The sequence below is a fragment of the Kogia breviceps genome, chromosome 1, assembly GCF_026419965.1.
Source record: "Kogia breviceps isolate mKogBre1 chromosome 1, mKogBre1 haplotype 1, whole genome shotgun sequence".
In the NCBI taxonomy this organism is placed as follows: domain Eukaryota; kingdom Metazoa; phylum Chordata; class Mammalia; order Artiodactyla; family Physeteridae; genus Kogia; species Kogia breviceps.
The window spans coordinates 15,179,899-15,200,113 of NC_081310.1; the positions used below are offsets into that span (position 1 = coordinate 15,179,899).

The window sequence follows — 20,215 nt, forward strand, 5'->3', positions numbered from 1 at the left end:
TCAGCGGCCACAGCTCACGGGCCCAGCCGCTCCGCGGCACGTGGGATCTTCCGGGACCGGGGCACGAACCCACGTCCCCTGCATCGGCAGGCGGACTCGCAACCACTGCGCCACCAGGGAAGCCCCAAGCAAACTGATTTTTGAGAGAATCCATATTGATTGAGATATTCCAGACTAATGATCTGAGGTTAAGGTATTTAGATATTATTACCTCTGATGAACTCAATTGGTAGGGCTTTTCTTCTATTTATATTATTTTCTATTAATAGATCGTCCAACTTGCTCTTCAGCCTTGGATCCCTCCATCAGACCAATAAATGTGGCCAGTTGACTTTTGCAAGTGCCGAAGCACTTGATGTGCTGAAACAATGCCCGTTATCCACATCCGTAAAAGACTGTAACTGTGATTGCTTAGTCAGCTGGTCAGCAGCCGGTCAGGGGTTGAAGTCATATTTTTAATTGTTGGTTAGGTTAATTAGTCTTGCTCTATTTCAGTAATTCAGAAGGCATCTCTAAGCCGCAAATAATGGCCGATGGGTTGGTTACAGAAGAGTCAGTGGATAAGAGTGAAGTGGCCAAAACTGGGTAAATTAATCGCTAGTTACCAGAAAAAAAAGAATGCTGAATGCATGGCCAAATGTTCTCCTCTGTAGGTCAGCACCTCTCTCTTCATCCACAAAAGAGTATATATTTTCAATACTATAATAACTCCTAACAACAGTATTTGAGATGTTTTGCACCGACTCAACTCCTCAAAGGACCCTTTGGATAACTGAAATGCTGGAACCCCATAAGCTACGGTCCCAGCACTTAATAAGGAAGATGATCTTTATGAGAGCAATTCTGCAGGAGATGAGTTTAAGTGTCTGCTCTGCCGCTGACAGGCTATATAAACCTGGCCAGAGTGTTTACCATCACAGGGCCTCTGTTAGCCCGAAAGATGAATGAATACCTACTGATAATATAAATAAAAGCATTTTCGTTTTTAAAACACAGTCCAATGCACACACATGTTTTTGTTGTTATAGTTGATATATCAGAGCAAGAAATTGTTTAAGGTTTTGATGGTTGTGGAATGAGTGTCAGCGATTCAAAGGTTTTCCTTCTCTCCAACCTCACATCTAAACCATCACCACGTCCTGTTGGCACTACCTTCAAAGTATATCCAGAGAACCCCCCCAATCACTTTCCCCACTGCCTCCATGTGGACCTCAAGGGTGCTAACCACTGTCTCCTCTCCCTGCATGGTAACCGTGGCCTCCTAGTGAGTTTCCCGGTCTCTGCCTTTGTTTCTCTAAACAGCTGCCGGAAGGATCCTTTATAAATATCAGATCATGTCATTCCCCTCCTCAAAATCCTGCAATTGGCTTCATCTCATTCAGGGTACAAGCCATAGCCATGACAGTGAACTAAATGACCACGGAGCCTGGCCCCCATGTCTCCCTTGACACCCCCTCTCACTGTTCTCCCCTGAGTTATTTTCACTCCAGTTCCATCGCTGTTCTTGCTTTGCTGGAACACGCCAGGCACCACCCTTCCTCCGAACGTTTGCATCTGCTGTTCCCACCACCTGAAATCACCCCTCCCAGGCATCCACATAACCACTCCCTCGGTGGCTTCAGGTCTTTTTGCAAACGTCATCTCCATGGAGTCTTCCCTGACCGCCCTATGTAAATTCAAACCCCAACCCTCCTCCCCTCACTCTATTTTTTTTTTTTTTTTTTTTTTTTTTTTTTGCGGTATGCGGGCCTCTCACTGTTGTGGCCTCTCCCTCCCATTGCGGAGCACAGGCTCCAGACGCGCAGGCTCAGCGGCCATGGATCACGGGCCCAGCCGCTCCGCGGCACATGGGATCCTCCCGGACCGGGGCACGAACCCGCGTCCCCCGCATCGGCAGGCGGACTCTCAACCACTGCGCCACCAGGGAAGCCCCTAGGGAAGCCCCTCACTCTATTCTTTTCCATTGCACATACTGTCTGCTATCTTTCCTTAGTTGTTCTCTTTCTTACTAGAATGTAAGCTCTATGCCAGCAGAGGCTCTGTCTCTCACATTCCCTGTTCTTTACCCAGAACAGTGCTGGATCAATAAATATATGTTAAAGAATAAAAGAAAAGAAAGAAAAAAAAGAAGGAACGGACTCCAAATCCAGCTCTGCCTTCTAACAACATTCATTTTTTTTTTTTAACTGAAGTATAGCTGATCTACAATGTTGTGTTAGTTTCTGCTGTACAGCAAAGTGATTCAGTTATACATACATATAGATAGATAGATATATTCTTTTTCATATTCTTTTCCATTATGGTTTATTACAGGATATTGAATATAGTTCCCTGTGTTACACAGTAGGGCTTTGTTGTTTATCTATTTTATATATAGTAGTTTGTATCTGCTAATCCCAAACTCCTAATTTATCCCTTCCCACCCCCTTTCGCCTTTGGTAACCATATGGCTAGTTTTTTTTTTTTGTTCTAGGCGGGCCTCTCACTGTTGTGGCCTCTCCTGTTTCGGAGCACAGGCTGCGGACGCGCAGGCTCAGCGGCCATGGCTCACGGGCCCAGCCGCTCCGCGGCATGTGGGATCTTCCCGGACCAGGGCTCGAACCTGTGTCCCCCGCATTGGCAGGTGGATTCTCAACCACTGCGCCACCAGGGAAGCCCCATATGGCTAGTTTTCAATGCACTATATGATCAGTGCACTTTCCAAAACTCTGTTGCCGTCACTGTTCCCACCCCACTGGTTATAAACCCCAGTGTGACTCTTGAGCTTAAAGTGCAAAGGAATTATTACTGTAATTGCAATCATTATCATTAACGTTTCTGTTTATTTAAAGAAAAAAGTAGGTAACTTCCATCTCTGTTCATCTTTCCAAAAATTGCTAATTGACTTGAGCCTCTGAAATTCCTGATTTGACAGTAACCTGCAATTGACCCTTGCCGATAATTCCTTTCTCCAACGAGAAAAAGAACAGCCGTAAAAATATTTCAACATTCTGTAAACTGAGATTCATAATAGTTCTAGTCCTAAACCACATATACATTACTCTCCAAATCATGGTAAAGAATAAAAGAGCTGGTTTATAATTTTTTAAACAGAAAAATGGGCAGCAGCACTTTAAAACTTCTCAGTTGGAAAGGGATATTTTTGGTCAATGATCTATTTTTATTTCTGCTCTGCTGTTGCTCGAGGAGTCCAATGACAAGGACCTGTCCTTCAAAGTTGTAGTCTGTGGGCACAGAATTAGCATTTTCAATTACTTTCCCTGGACGAGGTACACAGGTCTCTTTCCCTCCCCACCCCGCATCATTCTCTTTCTCGTTTCTCTCCCCTCCTAGGACAGGGAGGGCAGTTTCTGGGTTACCCTTCCTTTTTTTTTTTCCAGAATTTTCTCAGCAGGCTACCAACATACTTTAAAAAGTAATTTATAGTTATTTTTTCCCAAAAAAAGATAAGAACTGCAGATAGGATTTAAACACCATATGATATTTGCTTAAACTATCGAGACTATCTGTTTTAGTTAAGAAATTTGTGTCGTTTTTAGTCAGCAGATGTATATTTTTGTTCCTCCTACCGATTCTGCAGCAAAGCTAGTTAATTATCATCTTGGAATCTTGGGTAATATACTCAGAACAGTTGCCCTTACAGACATGTTTAATAAAAACAAACAATGAGTGGGGACTCAGAAATGAGACCGGATTACTTTATCACCCAAGGAATAATCATTCTTCTTTCCATACCCTTTTACCACCTTTTTAATACAACAGTATGGTCAGACCAAGGGCAGATTTGGAAAGGGGGAGACAAAAAAGGCAACTTCTGTTTAATTTTTGGTAAAGGCAAGACCCCAAAGGACGCAAACCAGAAAGCACAGAAAGCCTGAAGCAAGGGTTGAGCTCAGGTGATGGAAGCCATAAATTCTTCTATAGTGGATGTGGCTCTCCTGCAATTCGGAGGAGGATCTTGGAGGGGGTCTTCCTTTATTCTGGCTCTGGTCTCTACCTAGTCAGAGAAATCAATGATTCTCAGACACGTTGGAAATACGCATCGCTCATTAAAAAGGCACACACAGAATTCTGAAACTACTCACTTCAATACGCAACCTTTCTGTGTCCTGCTGCTTCATGTTTAATCCTTGAGGGGAGATACCAGAGACACAGAGGTCTGGGATCTAGTCTCTTTGACTACAAAGAGCCATCCTTAACCTAAGAGATTCAAAAACATGCAACTGATGGAATGACAAGGATATCTCAATATGAAAGCACCACGTTTGTTGAGCATTTACTGTATGCCATCCCCTGTAAGATCCTTTACATATTCCATTTCAAGGAGCAAATTCCTGGGACAGATCACCTTAACCTCCGACCCCAAAAGATCAACATCAAATCATCCTACCCTGCAACAAATACTGCAAAACGGACTGCTCTCCATGAGAGAGCCAACCATCTTTTGGAAGTTCGTTGGCTCTGCAGTTCTCGCAGGGATGAAATCTACTTCAGAGCATGTCTTGCAATTTATCTAACACCAACTAATAGAAACGTCTAATCCAAGTTAGTTGGAAGAGTGTATCCAACAAAACTGCTAGTGCTAATACAAAAAAGTATGAAGAAATTGTTAGGTACTGAAGATGTACAAATATGCAAAATAAAAATCACTTCAACAACTATAAATTAATACTCACTTTAAGCTATATAAGTATCCCTCAGTATATCCAAGGAGCAAATGCTCCTAAAAAGGTATGTACGTGTGTGTGTGTATACCACACACATATTACTCCCCTCCCCCATCCACTCCAACACTCCCAGCTTAAAATAAAAAGAGGTTGGAAAGAAACTAGGATGCTACTCCATGAGGCTGTAAACGCTGAAGCTATTGGCTGGATCGCTAAACCATGTCAGTGCCACTGGCTGTTTCATTAAGCTTACCTTTGGCTGTTGTAACCTTCATAACCCAGCGTCTCCACTGGTCTGACATTTACACAGCAATATCTTTTTAAAGCAATAGCCTTCAGTGTTAAACACCTCTTAATTATGGGCTCATTGAACAAAGGTAGCATTCATCTCTTCATTTCACAAAGACAGGCAACGGCCGCGTTGGTGGCAATTTTCATTTGTAGGAACCTAACTGCCACATAGACTCATTTTTATTACTCTTCAATAATGAGCTTTGTTTTGTGCTTAAACGATGGATTGGACTCGCATGAATCTGTCTTTCTTCCTTATGACTCTTATGACTTTCATAAGGAAGGAGAGTGTGTAGGCATGTCCCATTCTGCATCCTGCCTTAAATCAAGTGCACTAGAGGAGAAATCAGCGAATATGGAGCTACCCCCTCTCTCTATTAGATTAATCACGGTGGGCCCCAGAGGATATAGTACCTAGAGTGAAGATGGAATCATTATCTGTCCTATACTATGTTCAGTACTTTTTACATTTATATTCATAAAAGGGTTAAAGGCAATGGAATGTCATCTCTTTTTCTTTTACGTCTGTTTCTTGTACTGTTTAGAGAAATTCTAGGAATACTATTGAAGCAAGTATGCATTATTGGCTTAAATGTTTTTTAGGAGACACTTTCACTGCCTTCCTCCAGACTGGCGCATTTCCTCTGCCTCCTGCTAGGGAACTGGATCTTATCTGTCAAGCTCACAGGAGTCAAGTTCTAATGCAACCTAATGATATTAGGAGGAAAAACTCTTACAAAGTAAAGAGTACGCAAACTAATTTTCCAGTGAGGATTATGCTTTTTAACCTAAGGAATGAGGTGGACTAGTTTTTTTGTTTGGTTTTGGTTTTGCTTTTAATTTTTTGGCCGTACTGCGAGGCATGTGGAATCTTACGTCCCCGACCAGGGATCGAACCCATGTCTTCTGCACTGGAAGCACAGAACCACTGGACCACCAGGGAAGTCCGAAGTGGACTAGTTTTTTAAAGAAATTTTTAGCGATACTTATAGCTTTGATTTTACTTTATATTTGCAAAGCATTTTTTCAAACTCTTCTACATAGAATGTGAGAGCTGAAAAAGTCCTCAAAAGCTGAGCGTAAGTACAAGGCCAAGGTCCCATAGCTGGCTGGCACCTCTGCATCCAGCCTTCCTTCTTTTATGAACTATTTATGATGCCAGGTATTTGCAACCTCCTGACCTGCTGGGTGAGAATACTCAACCAACTGGAGGAATGAGGGGACTGAGACACTAGGGAAGTCAAGTCATTTGCCTAAAACAAGGGATGACAAGACTATGAAGTCCGCCCAAATCTGCCTCTCCCATCTTCCATCCTCCCACCCCCCCACCTGCTTTTTAAAGTAAAGTTCTGCTGGGACTCGGCCAAGCTCATTCATTTACATACTTACCTAAGGCCGCTTTTGCACTACAATGGCAGAGTTGACTAGAAAAAGAAAACATTTACCATCTGGCCTTCAAAGAACAAGTGTGCTAGTTGCCAGCCAGTTAGAGTTAAACTTGGCATTGAAACCCACATCTTCCAACTCTTCTCACACAGGGAATAAAATGGCATCTATTCAAATGTGCTACCCTAATTTTACCAGGATCAAGAAAGATCTCCTGGACGTCGTGGGCTCAGCTCCGCAAAGGCACATCCAATATCCATCTTTTAATCTTTATCCACAGTTCGGACCCCGTGGCCAGCCCCACGTTGGGCTCAGTTCCCCAGCGCTGTGTGCAAGGCTACTAACTGCCAATCTCCTTGATGACAGGGCAGAAAGAGCATCCTGGTGCAGGAACCCCAAGCTGCTTCCCTAATGTACAGGTACCTTGTACTGAAAAGAATTTTTTTCTGTGTAGCCAGGGGTGAAGTGAGACCTGTGGGCCATTTGGGCTCCTTGAAGAAGTCCAAAGTCTTTTTCCTTTATTGTCTTCTTCTCTCCTCCGTCTTTTTCTGGGGCTCATCAGGCTATGTGCTTAAAGAGGTGAAACGCTCAGAGGGGGTAAAGGCCACAGTGACCAAGTACACAAGGGCTGGAGCCTCTTTTCCTTTACTGGTTAGGTCTGAATAGCCAGCCCACCTTAGAGAAGAGAAGTCACTTCCCTGCTCTCTCTCCCTTCCCCTCCTCCTTCCCTCCTTCTTTTCTCCTGGGAGCTAGCCAGGTATACTCAAGATGTAGCTTAGACTGACTTGATTTTGACAACAGAAAAGTCCCTCTAGCACTCCCCTTTCTCTGGCACTGTCTCCTCCGGCCCCAGGTCCTCAGGTCATGGTGGGGACATCCCGCACGGGCCTTTCCTTGAAGGTGGTAAAGGTGTGACTCAGGACTGGCCTTATGGACAATCAGCCTCTCCTCTGGACTTCCCAGAGTTCTGCTTTGGGACCTGGCACCATACATACATCCCAATACAGTATTACTTAGTCCCACTAGCCTGTGAGTTGCCAGGCATAGGTATCACTTGGGGTTCTCAAGAGATGGAAAGCTCGGTCACAGCCAGATTCTTAGACTCTTGGGTCTTCTGGTCATGATATCAGGGAGATAATATAGTGTACAGCAGTGGAGCCAGAACTTCCAGATTCCAAGTCCAGAACCAGCCCCTTAGCAGCCACCTGGCAAATCACTCAAACTCTGTGCCTCTGTTTCCTCATCTGGAATATGGAGACAATAAGAGTCCCTACCTCATAGGAGTGTTGTGAAAACTAAATGGGTAACAGGTGTAAAGTACTCAGAATTATGACTGGCACCATAATAAGAACTATAATAACTGTTTCATAATTGGGATGAAAAGTGAAATTTTGTTTTAGAGGAAAACTGGTACCAACACATTGCACATAGTCAGCTGTCCAACTTCAGAGAAAGGTTTAATAGTGATTTAATACACATGCATGTGTTTCACTGAGGTCCTACTTCGTTTTAAAGTAATCCCTAAAGCACCCTCCAGAGCCAAACAATCCAGTATTTGAAATGGGCATCTCCCAAGGGAAGCTTCTAAAACATCACTTAGCTACACCTGAGCGCTTTTCCATACAAAACTATTATTCCCCTTCTTTTCCTTCCACCCACTTAAAGTCTAACTTTCTTACTCCCAAATCTCGTCTTTCATGAAGTCCTTTTAATAACCCCGTCTATTGGCTACTAAACCCTATTCTGTCGAGCCTGTTGACGTAATACTAACGCTTGTCCTCTGTGTTACTCCACCACGCAAGGAATGATAATCTTGCTTTTAGTAAAATCACTCTCTATGACCTCCGTGCCTGCTGATGGCTCTTGTTCAAGCACAGCCCTGTTGCCTAACTTTGAGTCGTGTGTGTTCAACTCTTACAGATATCTCCAGATACATGTCCCAAAGGAAGCTCAAACCTGACCAAATTAAATGCACAATTTTTAACCCAAATCTGTTCCATTTTTTATAACCCTCATAAAATTAATGACTTTTTAGGGAAACTATTAAGATTCTAAGCTTCCTGAAGGCAAAGACTCAGTTTTACGTTTCTGTTTCCCCAGTGCCTAGCACAGTGTCCGACACAAGTAGGTGAGCAAGAAAGGTTTAATGGTACTGAAGGGGGAAAATGGCAAGATATTTAACCACGCAGAACAATCAGCTTTTGGTGATTTTCCTTTAAACATTATTAGCTATCTCCAAAGTTAAATTGTAACTGAAAATAAAACATCTTGATATATACAGATAGAGAATTCCATTATACGTGCGCCCTAAACCAAGCTTCCTAGAAGACTTTACAGGCTCCCCAAGTTTCGAAAGGGCATGCAGGCACCATTGTTATTGGGGATAATGATGACAGGAGTTATAACGGTAGTGACCACGGATTAAGCACTAACCACCTGCCAAGCACTGTGCTAGATGCTTCCCTGTACTCTGCTTTACCCAGCAGGTCACTGCATCATGGCACCTCCTTCCTCAGAGGCTTCCCCTAATCACCACGTCTAAAGTAGCACCACTTGAATGTAAATTGGTGCGGCCACTATGGAGAACAGTATGGATGTTCCTTAAAAAACTAAAAATAGAACTACCATATGATCCAGCCATCCCACTCCTGGGCATATATCCGGAGAAAACTCTAATTGGAAAAGATACGTGCACCCCAATGTTCACAGCAGCACTATTTACAATAGCCAAGACATGGAAGCAACCTAAGTGTTCATCAACAGATGAATGGATAAAGAAGATGTGGTACATACACACACACACACACACACACACACACACACACACACACACACACACAATGGAATACTACTCGGCCATTAAAAAAGAATGAAATAATGTCATTTGCAGCAACATGGATGGACCTAGAGATTATCATACTAAGTGAAGTAAGTCAGACACAGAAAGGCAAATATTATATGATATCCCTCATGTGTAGAGTCTAAAAATAATACAAATGAATTTATTTACAAAATAGAAACAGACTCACAGACATAGAAAACAAACTTATGGTTACCAAAGAGAAAGGAACGGAGAGATAAATTAGGAGTTTGGGATTAGCAGACACACATCACTGTATATATTATAAAATAAACAACAATTTACCATATAGCACAGGGAACTATATTCAATATCTTGTAAGAACCTACAATGGAAAAGAATCTGAAAAAAATATGTATGTATAACTGAATTACTCTGCTGTACATCTGAAACTAACAGAATATTGTAAATCAACTATACTTCAATAAAAAAATTAATGGCTTACCAATTTTTTTTCAAACCAGAAATCAACCTTCAGTTCCTCCCATCTCCTCTTTCCTCATAACCAATGAATGCCCAGTCTCTTTGAAGAGTGCTTAAGCATATCCCACCACTCCAACTCTGCAGGCACCATGCCAGTTCACACCCACATAATCTTATCCAAGGCTATTCTAATAGACTCCAGTCTTGACCACTCCCCCAACCCTCAATCCATCATCCAAGGCACCGCTTCCCTAACCTCAACTGGACCACTCCTCCAGAGTCTCACATGGCTTCAGTGGTATCCCTCACTCCTCCAGGTACACCCACAGCCCACTGCATGGTACACAATGTCAATGACAAGTCTGCCTGTCAAGTGAACGGTCTTGACCCCCTCTCTTGCCTCCACTCAGCCATCTTCCATTTTGCACTCCAGCTCGATAGAACCAGTACAGCTTCCAAAATATCCCCGCTGCTCTCCTGTCTTTACACCTGTTCTTCTCTCGTTCTGTAATGCCTTTTCTCACCTTGTCCATAGGAAAACTATTCTTAAACCATAAAGTCTCGGCTCAAACGTTATGTATTTGCTTCCTTTCCTGACTATACTATGTATTGAGTACCCAGTAAGATCTAGCCAGATAACATGCTAGTCACTGGTTATATAGCCATGCCCATGAAAGCAATTCCCAAAGATGAGCTGACTTTTTTCCTCCATGCCAGCCCTGGCCCCAGTGCAACTTTCCATTACAGCACGAACAGCATTACGTTGGAGTTACAGGTGTGTCTGTCTTTCCACTCTACCATAGGCACAATACTCAGTAAAATGTATGTTGAAAGAATGAAAAAGTACACTATGTCCCTTTGACTAATTTGTCCTCTGGTTTCACCGGATTTCTCAAAGGACATAATCGAATACAAGGCACAGTGGTCAACAGTAGAGGCTTCGGTGTCAGACAATCTCAGTTCCAAAGTTGGTTCCACTACTCATTCAGCTGTGTGACCTTGGGTGGGCTACTTATCTTCTATAAAGGAGAGACAATTCGGGTCCCTACTTCATAGGGCTGTCGTGAGGACAGCCTCACGACAGGTAAGTAACTCAAAACAGTACCTGGCACGAAATCAACTCTTCAACAAATGTTAACTATTATGATTTTACATTGAATACCACACACCTACATATACAAGAAACAACAAATTGTGGAAATAAACAGAAATTAATCTCTTAGTTCAAGTAGTCACTTACTCCACAATTTTTTACCTCCCATGTGATTTCCAATTGGCTTGAACGTAAAGAGTTAAACATACAGACACAGAAGCATTTTTCCCACTAAGGCTTGTCATCTGAGGATGAGGGTCGGGGAAGGCAATGCTGCTGGTTATGGATGTTAAATCAACAATTTTTTCTTACAACAAACCCCTGGCACCCTGTTCTCACCATGTCACGGCCTGTGACGACTTAGTGTCTCCCAAGCATGACCAAGCGATTAGCGGGGCTGTGTCTGTGCATCTCAACAGTAATGGGAGCTCTCTTTCCATTTGGCGTGTATGGAAGCCTGAGCGCTTCACTGCCTTGTGCATTTTCAGCTTGATGAATTCATTACTCTCCATATTTTTCTCCTCCCTCCTTCAGAGAAAACCTACCCTTAAAAATGCCAGGATTTTGCCCCGGTTTTAAGAAAACGGGTGGTTTTTTTTTTTTTAAACATGCAACCTTGACAGTAAGTCTGCAACAGCTTAGCCACACCCAGTACCACTTGAAGAAGAAGAAGAAGAAGACAGTGAAATGTTAAATTCTTTAATACAAACCCCACAGTATCGCCTTTCGCTGGAGAGAAAACACGCAGGTGTCAGTTGGGTATTTTCTAAGAAAAGAGTATTTTTTCAGCTCTGAAAAGGGACAAGGCTAAAGTTATTTGTCCTAGATGGACAACGATATGGTGGTCTCAATAGAAGACCTGAGAACTTATCTCTCACTGTTCGCTTTTTTTTTTTAATCCGCCATAAACAAAGACCTCCCCCACTCCCCCTGCCATACCTGGAGTGTATCCTTCCCCACTCCGGCCAAACAGAGAGTGTCCGCTCATCCTGATGCTGCACTCATGGACAGGGATGCAACTGAAGGGTGACAAGGGCAGTTTCTGCAGAGCTGTGGTTTTATAAAGTGCTTTCAGGAGAAAAGGGAAAGAAAGGAAATTATCCTAATGGAATAAAATCGTAGATAGCAGAAGAACACCTTACTTAAAACCGATCTGTGGCTTGCAAACTTATTCTATTCAGCCGTATGACTGGCTTTCAGTAGCAAGAGAATGTAGGAGAGAACTCTATTCCACCGTAAGCAACAGACAAAGAGGCTCTGCTGATATTTCTGAATCAAGACGTGGAGTTTAATGAGCAATAAGGACTCTGTTTTTATAATGGGTGACATCACATGCACTGGCCTTTCCAGTGACCTGCAGATGCCTAGGTCATAATCATCATCCATTCTACCTTCACACACACAAGATAACATGAGCCATCAGATAACTGCATTTAAGGGCATTAGGAAAATAGTGACAAGCACTGGTGCAGGAGTCAGGCTACCTGAGCCTGAAACCTGGCCAGCTCAGGGACCTTACATAGGTTGTTTAATTCTCCAAACCTCAGCTTCCTTACCTGTAAAATGGGAATGCTACTACACACCTGGTATGTAACCTGGTGATAAAATAAAGTAACACATGAACTACACTTAGCACTTATTTAGCTATTATTAAAATTAGTATCAAACCCAGCGGTATTGTTTTGTTTTGTTCTGTTTTGGTAATTTCCTGATATATCTTCAAATATCTCCTTTCTCAGGTAACACAGATCTTTCTGGATGAAAAATTTTGTTGTTGTTAACTAAAATTTTTATTTTACCCAAATATGAATAAAATAATGCCTGTCTAGTGGATAGACGTCCATTTTTTAAAGAAGCTACTCCAAAAAAGTTGGTAATATATGACAGCAGTGCTTTTTTGCAACAAATACCAGATTGTGACAAAAATACGCCCTTCTATAAAACAATGTCAAAGAGATCCTGCCTGCTAGTTGGCTTTCTTACACAGAGCCAAGCCTTATCCCCCAGAAGGTGAACATTTCCCCAACGGTTATCTCCTCCACTAGGCAAAAACAAAACGAAACAAAACCAAAAAACATCTCCTGCCACGCCTCTCAAAGGCACAACCTTGCCGTGGTCACGCTTCAGATCTAAATATGGCACGGTTGGGGGGAGGGGGCTGGGAGATAACAGGAGGGAGGGTGGGCGGAGCCCGGGGGCTATAAATAACCAAAGAGCATGACTACATTTAGAGCTTCCCGTGTGTAGGGCTCCGGCGAATCTCCTGCTTTGTTTCCCGAAACAAAAGAAACAACGGCGATGTCCAGCCTCCTCTGAACCTCTGGCAGGAATATACTCTTCTGTATATTTTTTCTTTTGAAGAACTGGGAGCTCAAAATAGATCCTTACCATCCCTTTAGGACCTTCTCATCTCCAAGCTGCATCCACACTACGTAGGAAATGACCAGCACACACTCTCCAGGCACTAGCTTCATGCAAAATAACTCCCTAAACATGAAAGGTTTATCTGGCCAAGTCTTAACAAGCCGAGGACACCTTTCAGCTGCAAATATTTGTTCCTCTAACATCTTCAAGATGGATGCTCTTTACAGCGTTTTGGCAGAAATAAATATCTGTTTGGGGGAGGACACCTGATCACTTGAACCATTCCTATAATGGGAAAGTGCTGACTAGAGGAAACGTTCACAAAGATTCTCTGTGCAGAGAGGATGGCCCAGGTGTCTCTAAAATCGTCTGTTCAGCAAAAGTACAACCAACCAACACTGCCGCAAACCTCTGAGCTGTCTTCCTTCAAAATGCTTCTAAGCTCCACGCTACCAAAGAAAGTCCCTTAGTGAGCCCACTAGAGAATTCTGAATAATCCTGGGCTAGTCACACATAATATCTGGTGACTAATCTGCACTCCTGTCAAATGGAGAGGGGTCTATACAGAGTCCCAAGAGAAGTTTGGGTCCATAAACCAGTGAGTGAATTCCATTAATACATATATGTGGCTTTTTCATCCGTGACATAAATGACGTTTTTTGCTTGCCTATTTCTGAATGTCCTTTATTAAATAATAAAACTCAACAAAAATTTCATACAAATCACCAGTGTCTGTAACGATCATTCCTTATTATGACAATGGCTTCCTCACAGGCAAAAGCGAGAGCTGAATTTCAGAATCGTGGAGGAGTTTGCCAGGGTGGAAGTCCTTTATGACAGCTCCAGATCCCAAGGCTACTTTCACAAAACCAAATCTCTAAAAGATCACTTGGAGAGATCTGGGGACAATTCTGAACTTTAAAATGTATTGATTAGTACCAGAGGCTGATGGGGTAGGGCAAGAAGTCCTTCTGGACCGCTTTCTAAATCACCTTCTGGTTTTTCCCACCCACCGCAGGAAAGGACCCCTGGTAAAGAGATTCTTGACCTAACAGATGCACCTCCCTCAAAGAACCTCCACACCCTGGAAGAGCCTGGTAAGACTCAGAGGAATGTGCTGGAAACTTCACCCTCAGACCCAGGCTGGAGGAGGAGGAGGAGGCAGTTTAAATTTCTCCACACATTTCAAAGGCAAAGTTGCTCCCTTGATGACTGAATTCCAAGCTGTCTGGTCCAGCTTCCCCTTCCTGCTTGGAAATATCTTTCCAGTGCTAAAGGTGTGGAACTTCTGATTGAGTGTGTGCTTTAGTAAAATATGTGATTCTGTTACAGTCCTATGTCCTCTTTAAGGGGAAAATCTAATTTCAGGGGAGAAAAGCATGGGAAGGAATCTCGGTTTCTTCTAAGCTTTCCATCTAGAGCCAGCAGGCGAGTCCAGGTCAAGAGTTTGATGAGGATACTCATTTCCTAGCTACCATATTTTTGCTCTATGAGCTTAAGACCAGGACAGTTAGCCAAAGCACTCCCTGGGTATAGCAGAGCCCATTTGCCCACCCCTCCCCTTACCAATTCCGTATAGGCTGGCTTAACTGCCATCGTCTGTAGACTTCTTTGGGTTTTTTTTTTTGCCAAGAGGCATTCTCTGGCTGCCATGATGGGTTTTGCCTCCTTGCTGGCATGGCAGTGGTGATGTACCGGGAAATCAACATCCTATGGCAGCCCTGACCAATGAGCGACGGGAGAATCGGGGTACAAATATTCCATTTCCATCACCTATCAGAGGCCTCCCAGTTTCCCAGCAGGACTGAGTTCTAGGTATAACTTCCTTGACAATGAAAATCTTTATTGGCTGCATTCTCTTCTCTGTCTTACTTCCTCACTTTTCTACTGAGATTGCTTCCCCAATAAATTACTTGCCCTTGAATCTTTGTCTTGGGGTCTGTTTCAGTTGGAATTCAAACTAAGGCTCTCAGATAGTTAAGCCCCTAGAAAGAAAACACATTTGGAAGAAAGTAAAGACACACCCAGAGTTGCATAATTACTACTGCATTACCTATTATAAGCAACTCTAAGGCTATATGTGTCTATCATTATCTCTGTTTGAATAAGAAACTCAGGGGGAAAAATGACTTACCAATGGGATTTAGGTATTCCATGAAAACTGTCAAGATTTTCTGGACTATCTGTGAAAGACTTTTTTATTTATTTTTATTTTTTTTGCAGTACGCAGGCCTCTCACCGCTGTGGCCTCTCCCGTCGCGGAGCACAGGCTCCGGACGCGCAGGCTCAGCGGCCACGGCTCACGGGCCCAGCCGCTCCGCGGCACGTGGGATCTTCCCGGACTGGGGCACGAACCCGCGTCCCCCGCATCGGCAGGCGGACTCTCAACCGCTGCGCCACCAGGGAAGCCCTGAAAGACTATTTTCTAATCTCACCCCGACCCCTGCCCACAATCCCTCATACTTGCCCTCGCTTTCCTCACTGTAATGTTCAAGGCTCAGGCTATGCCTGTGCCCGTGGACACAGGAACTAGGCACCAAGCCCACTGTCTCCCACCTCCTGCCTGCTTTACGGGGCTCAGCCTCCCCGTCTGGCTGGCACTGGGTTCTGGCCTCATTCTTAGTTGCTGCCTTTTTGTTTGGGAACCTCGGCCCTCAGATCCAGTGGGTTCTGATTTGATGGATTGACTATTCAGTTCATACCTGGCTCCTCTTCTTGGGGAACTCTCTGTGTTTGGTAACTTCGTGTTTGTACCTTTCCCTGGCTCAGATTCCGGTCTCTACACTTGGCTACTCTTGGAATCTTCCCAGCTGACCTGTGCCTTTCAGAGAACAGGATCAGACACTTCTGGACGGCCCTCCTGTTTATCCCTAGTAATTTACCACACGCTCAAGGGAAATCTCTGTTATGCATACTTATTCAGACAAAAATGAATGAGAAGATAAATGTGCATACAGAACAAGAAAAAGCCTTCTATGCGTTTTTGCAGTGCTTCAAGTTTTCTCTTCTGCTAGCGTGAAGGCTAAGAGTAAACGGTAGCCCCTCAGCCACAGCCCTTTAAGTAGAAGGGCAACGATCACACTTCGGCCCTGAGACGTGAAAGACAGAAGTTGCAGCTGGAGTCCTCTTGTCCACCTGAGAGTCTATTCTTTGTATTTAATTACTTGTCTGAAAATGGAGGAGTGGCTAATGTCTGTCAATGAGATGAAACTAAACATCAGATATGAGTATCTCTTTATTCACAAAGAGAGATTTATAGATTTATGTAACGTATCACCCTTTCTCCAGTTAAAATCTTTATGCAATAGGTAAAACTGTGGTTTCAAAGATACCACCAATCAAAAACCTCAACTCAAATCTTTGATAACATGTATAGATGAGTGTGTGTTTAAATCCAGCACCGGATTTCCTTCATGCAATGTCCCATTCCCAGTCATTATTCATTTACACCCAATAACTCAGCAATGGCTCATACTTTCCTTCATATTCAGAAGTAAAAGGTGTTCCTGCAGTTTTCTGCTTCCAGGCAGGATGTCTTGATTTTCATGGGTTTCTACCTGTGCTTCAGTAGTAGATGTTTACAAGACATTCTCCACTGGAAAGAGTTGGTGAGAAGAAAGTTCTTCTGTATCAGTTATGACTGAGGTGTTTGAACGGTTTCCTGAAATTTCCTTTCCGAGAAAGGTGGTTTGGCTTTAACCTAGATGAATGGTGTGTGCAGGGGTGAAGTTCAGGGGGAGAGGACCTATCCTGAGCCCTTTATAATGACTCTTAGTTGAAAGAGTAATTGGAGTAGTTAGATGATTAACAAGCTACGTAAATAATCTACAGTAACATTAAGAAAATCTCTTATAGCCAACAATTCTCTTAAAATTATCTGAACTCACAAAGGAATGTCACTGGAGATTTTTCCAACATGGGTCCACTCGTAGGTCAAACCATCCAGATTTTGTTCATAGTGTCAGTGAAGCATATAATCTGAAGGATGGCGTGAAAGGTAAAGACAATGTTTCTAGAACAGCAGGTATGTTGAATCAGTGTGTACCCCACACCCCAGAACATGGATGTTTTGCAATCTGCATCAATGAGTCTTATTGTTAACGCTGAACAATAACACCCTTTATCCAAATTGCAAAAAATAAAAAAAATTAAATTAAAGTATACATATTTTAAAGCAATCAATGAAATACAACTTACTAGTCTCGTCCCTATAGCTCCTTTAACATTTGGCCATAGTACCACTTTTGTACGATAGAGTTTAGAAAGATAGTTAATTTCATGCATCACTACATCATGTGGTCCTACACAGAGCATCAAGTTCTCTGCCATCTAAACAAATGTTAGAAACCTTGCTCTGATTTCAGAGTTTTGACTGCTCTCCTGAACCTTAAGGGTTTTATTGTTACTGTTGCTGTCATCAGCCATCATTGCTACAACTCATGAATTCAGCAAATATTCATAGGGAGTCTACTCTGCACCAAGCACTGGGTATACAAATGTGAACAAGAAGTCCCTGCCCTCACAACGCTTACTCATCTAATGGGAGAGACAGCCAAGGAATATGCAAATGCATACCTAATAGGGAACTACAGAATAGGATTGGGTAGGATAGGATAGGGTGGGGTAGGTGAATAGAACAAAATGTTCCTCTGAAGAGCAAAAAGCAGAGAAAGGAGGTAGCGTGTGAAGAGCAGTGGTTAAAAGCTGTAACCGAGCAGGACCCTATGGGGCCTTCCCAGGACGGACCCCCCCACCATGTCCTCCGCCTGCCTCTTGTCTGTAGAAGAACTTTAGCCTCCCAGGCTTTCCCCAGGTGCCAAAGAATAAATTTAAGCAGAGAAATGAGAAGATGCAGAAGCAGAGGAAAACAGTCAAGCACGACAAGATAATAATAGTTTATCCATTAAACAAAGTCCTTTAGTTCCTCCTCAAGAGCTATAGGTAATATTCTGAGCCATATCCTTGAGCACTTTTGCAGATACTGAAACCACCACCAGGTGGAAGAAGTTAACTGTATGTTGCCCGCAAGCACGGAGACCCCAGACCGGTTGGAACCAGAAGGTTGATGACGTTGACTCCCACTTACCTCACCACCAACCAATCAGAAGAATGTCCACGAGCTGATCACACACCCTGAAAGCCCCTCCCTCACGCTGTCTTTAAAAACCTTTCCCTGAGAGCCATCGGGGAGTTCGGGCCTTTTAAGCACTAGGTACCTGACTCCTTGCTTGGTGCCCTGTAAGAAATACTGCACTTTCCTTCACTACAACCTGGTGTCAGTAGATTGGCTTTACTGCATGCAGGAGGGTGGACTCAAGTTTGGTTCTGTAACAGAGTCAGTATAGGCCTCTCTGAGTAGGTGCCATGTTCGGTCCCAAAGTAAACTTATAGGCTCACAACAAAAACAGACTCTGGCTGGGCGCCCCTGGTGGCGCAGTGGTTGAGGGTCCGCCTGCCGATGCAGGGGACGCGGGTTCGTGCCCCGGTCCGGGAAGATCCCACGTGCCGCGGAGCGGTTGGGCCCGTGAGCCGTGGCCGCTGAGCCTGTGCTCCGCAACGGGAGAGGCCACAACAGTGAGAGGCCCGTGTACCGCAAAAAAAAAAAAAAAAAAAAAAGACTCTGGAAAGCAATCTCCAGGTGTGTTTTATGTAAGCAACTTAATGCACCGCATATGTGTCTCTCAGATGTAAATCACTTTTCCCAAGTCCCACTTCATTCCATCACTGAAATATACCTAGGCTGAGATTTTCATCCCTAACTTTCCCCAGACAGGGTGTGATATGCTGCTTATAAAGGCCAAAGGATAATAGAGTGTTGCCAAGCGGATTGCAGATTCCCGTGCAGTCTGGACTTTTCAGACCAAATGAATCAGCTGGCCCTGCATGACCTCAATTAAGATGGGAATGGGGGCTTCGCTTTGGCCACACATCCTAAACCACATACTGTGCTAAGTTTCCAAGCTGTCAGTCTTTGTGACTCCCCTTCAGCAATACTTAACGACAACTTGTGACATGAGATTCTGAAAGCTTTTTGAAAGTCCTACTCGCTAATGGAAAAGCCTCTTACATATTTTATAGAACTAAACAAACATCAAAGTTAACACTCGAATGCAACTTGTTTTTTCTAAACTCTACAGAGCCTTGTCAGCATATCAACTCTCCTGCAGGTTCCAGTCAAACAAAGAGTGCATGAGTCCTGACTTTTTAGGGAAACTATTAAGATTCTAAGCTTCCTGAAGGCAAAGACTCAGTTTTACGTTTCTGTTTCCCCAGTGCCTAGCACAGTGTCCAACACAAGTAGGTGAGCAAGAAAGGTTTAATGGTACTGAAGGGGGAAAATGGCAAGATATTTAACCACGCAGAACAATCAGCTTTTGGCGATTTTCCTTTAAACATTATTAGCTATCTCCAAAGTTAAATTGTAACTGAAAATAAAACATCTTGATATATACAGATAGAGAATTCCATTATACGTGCGCTCTAAACCAAGCTTCCTAGAAGACTTTACAGGCTCCCCAAGTTTCGAAAGGGCATGCAGGCACCATTGTTATTGGGGATAATGATGACAGGAGTTATAACGGTAGTGACCACGGATTAAGCACTAACCACCTGCCAAGCACTGTGCTAGATGCTACCCTGTACTCTGCTTTACCCAGCAGGTCACTGCATCATGGCACCTCCTTCCTCAGAGGCTTCCCCTAATCACCACGTCTAAAGTAGCACCACTTGAATGTAAATTGGTGCGGCCACTACGGAGAACAGTATGCAAGTTCCTTAAAAAAGTAAAAATAGAACTACCATATGATCCAGCCATCCCACTCCTGGGCATATATCTGGAGAAAACTCTATTTGGAAAAGATACATGCACCCCAATGTTCACAGCAGCACTATTCACAATAGCCAAGACATGGAAGCAACCTAAATGGCCATCGACAGATGAATGGATAAAGAAGATGTGGTACAGATATACAATGGAACATTACTCAGCCATAAAAAAGAAATGAAATTACGCCATCTGCAGCAACATGGATGGACCTAGAGATTATCATACTAAGTGACGTAAGCTGAGAGAGAAAGACAAATGCCATATGCTATCTCTTATATGTGGAATCTAAAATATGGCACAAATGA

General features: G+C 43.3%; 1 protein-coding gene across 24 annotated transcripts in view; it reads right to left on the reverse strand.

Moving 5' to 3' along the window:
- Nucleotides 1–20,215, reverse strand: part of ESRRG (estrogen related receptor gamma) — a 645,982-nt gene that overhangs the window by 487,153 nt on the left and 138,614 nt on the right. For 9 of the 24 annotated variants that reach the window (XM_067027642.1, XM_059039134.2, XM_067027666.1 and 6 more), the window contains exon 2: nt 11,660–11,788. The exons of the other annotated variants lie outside the window; for them this stretch is intronic. The gene's annotated coding sequence lies outside the window, so the exon portion shown is untranslated. The remainder of the gene's footprint in view (nt 1–11,659; nt 11,789–20,215) is intronic. 24 annotated transcript variants of the gene reach the window in all.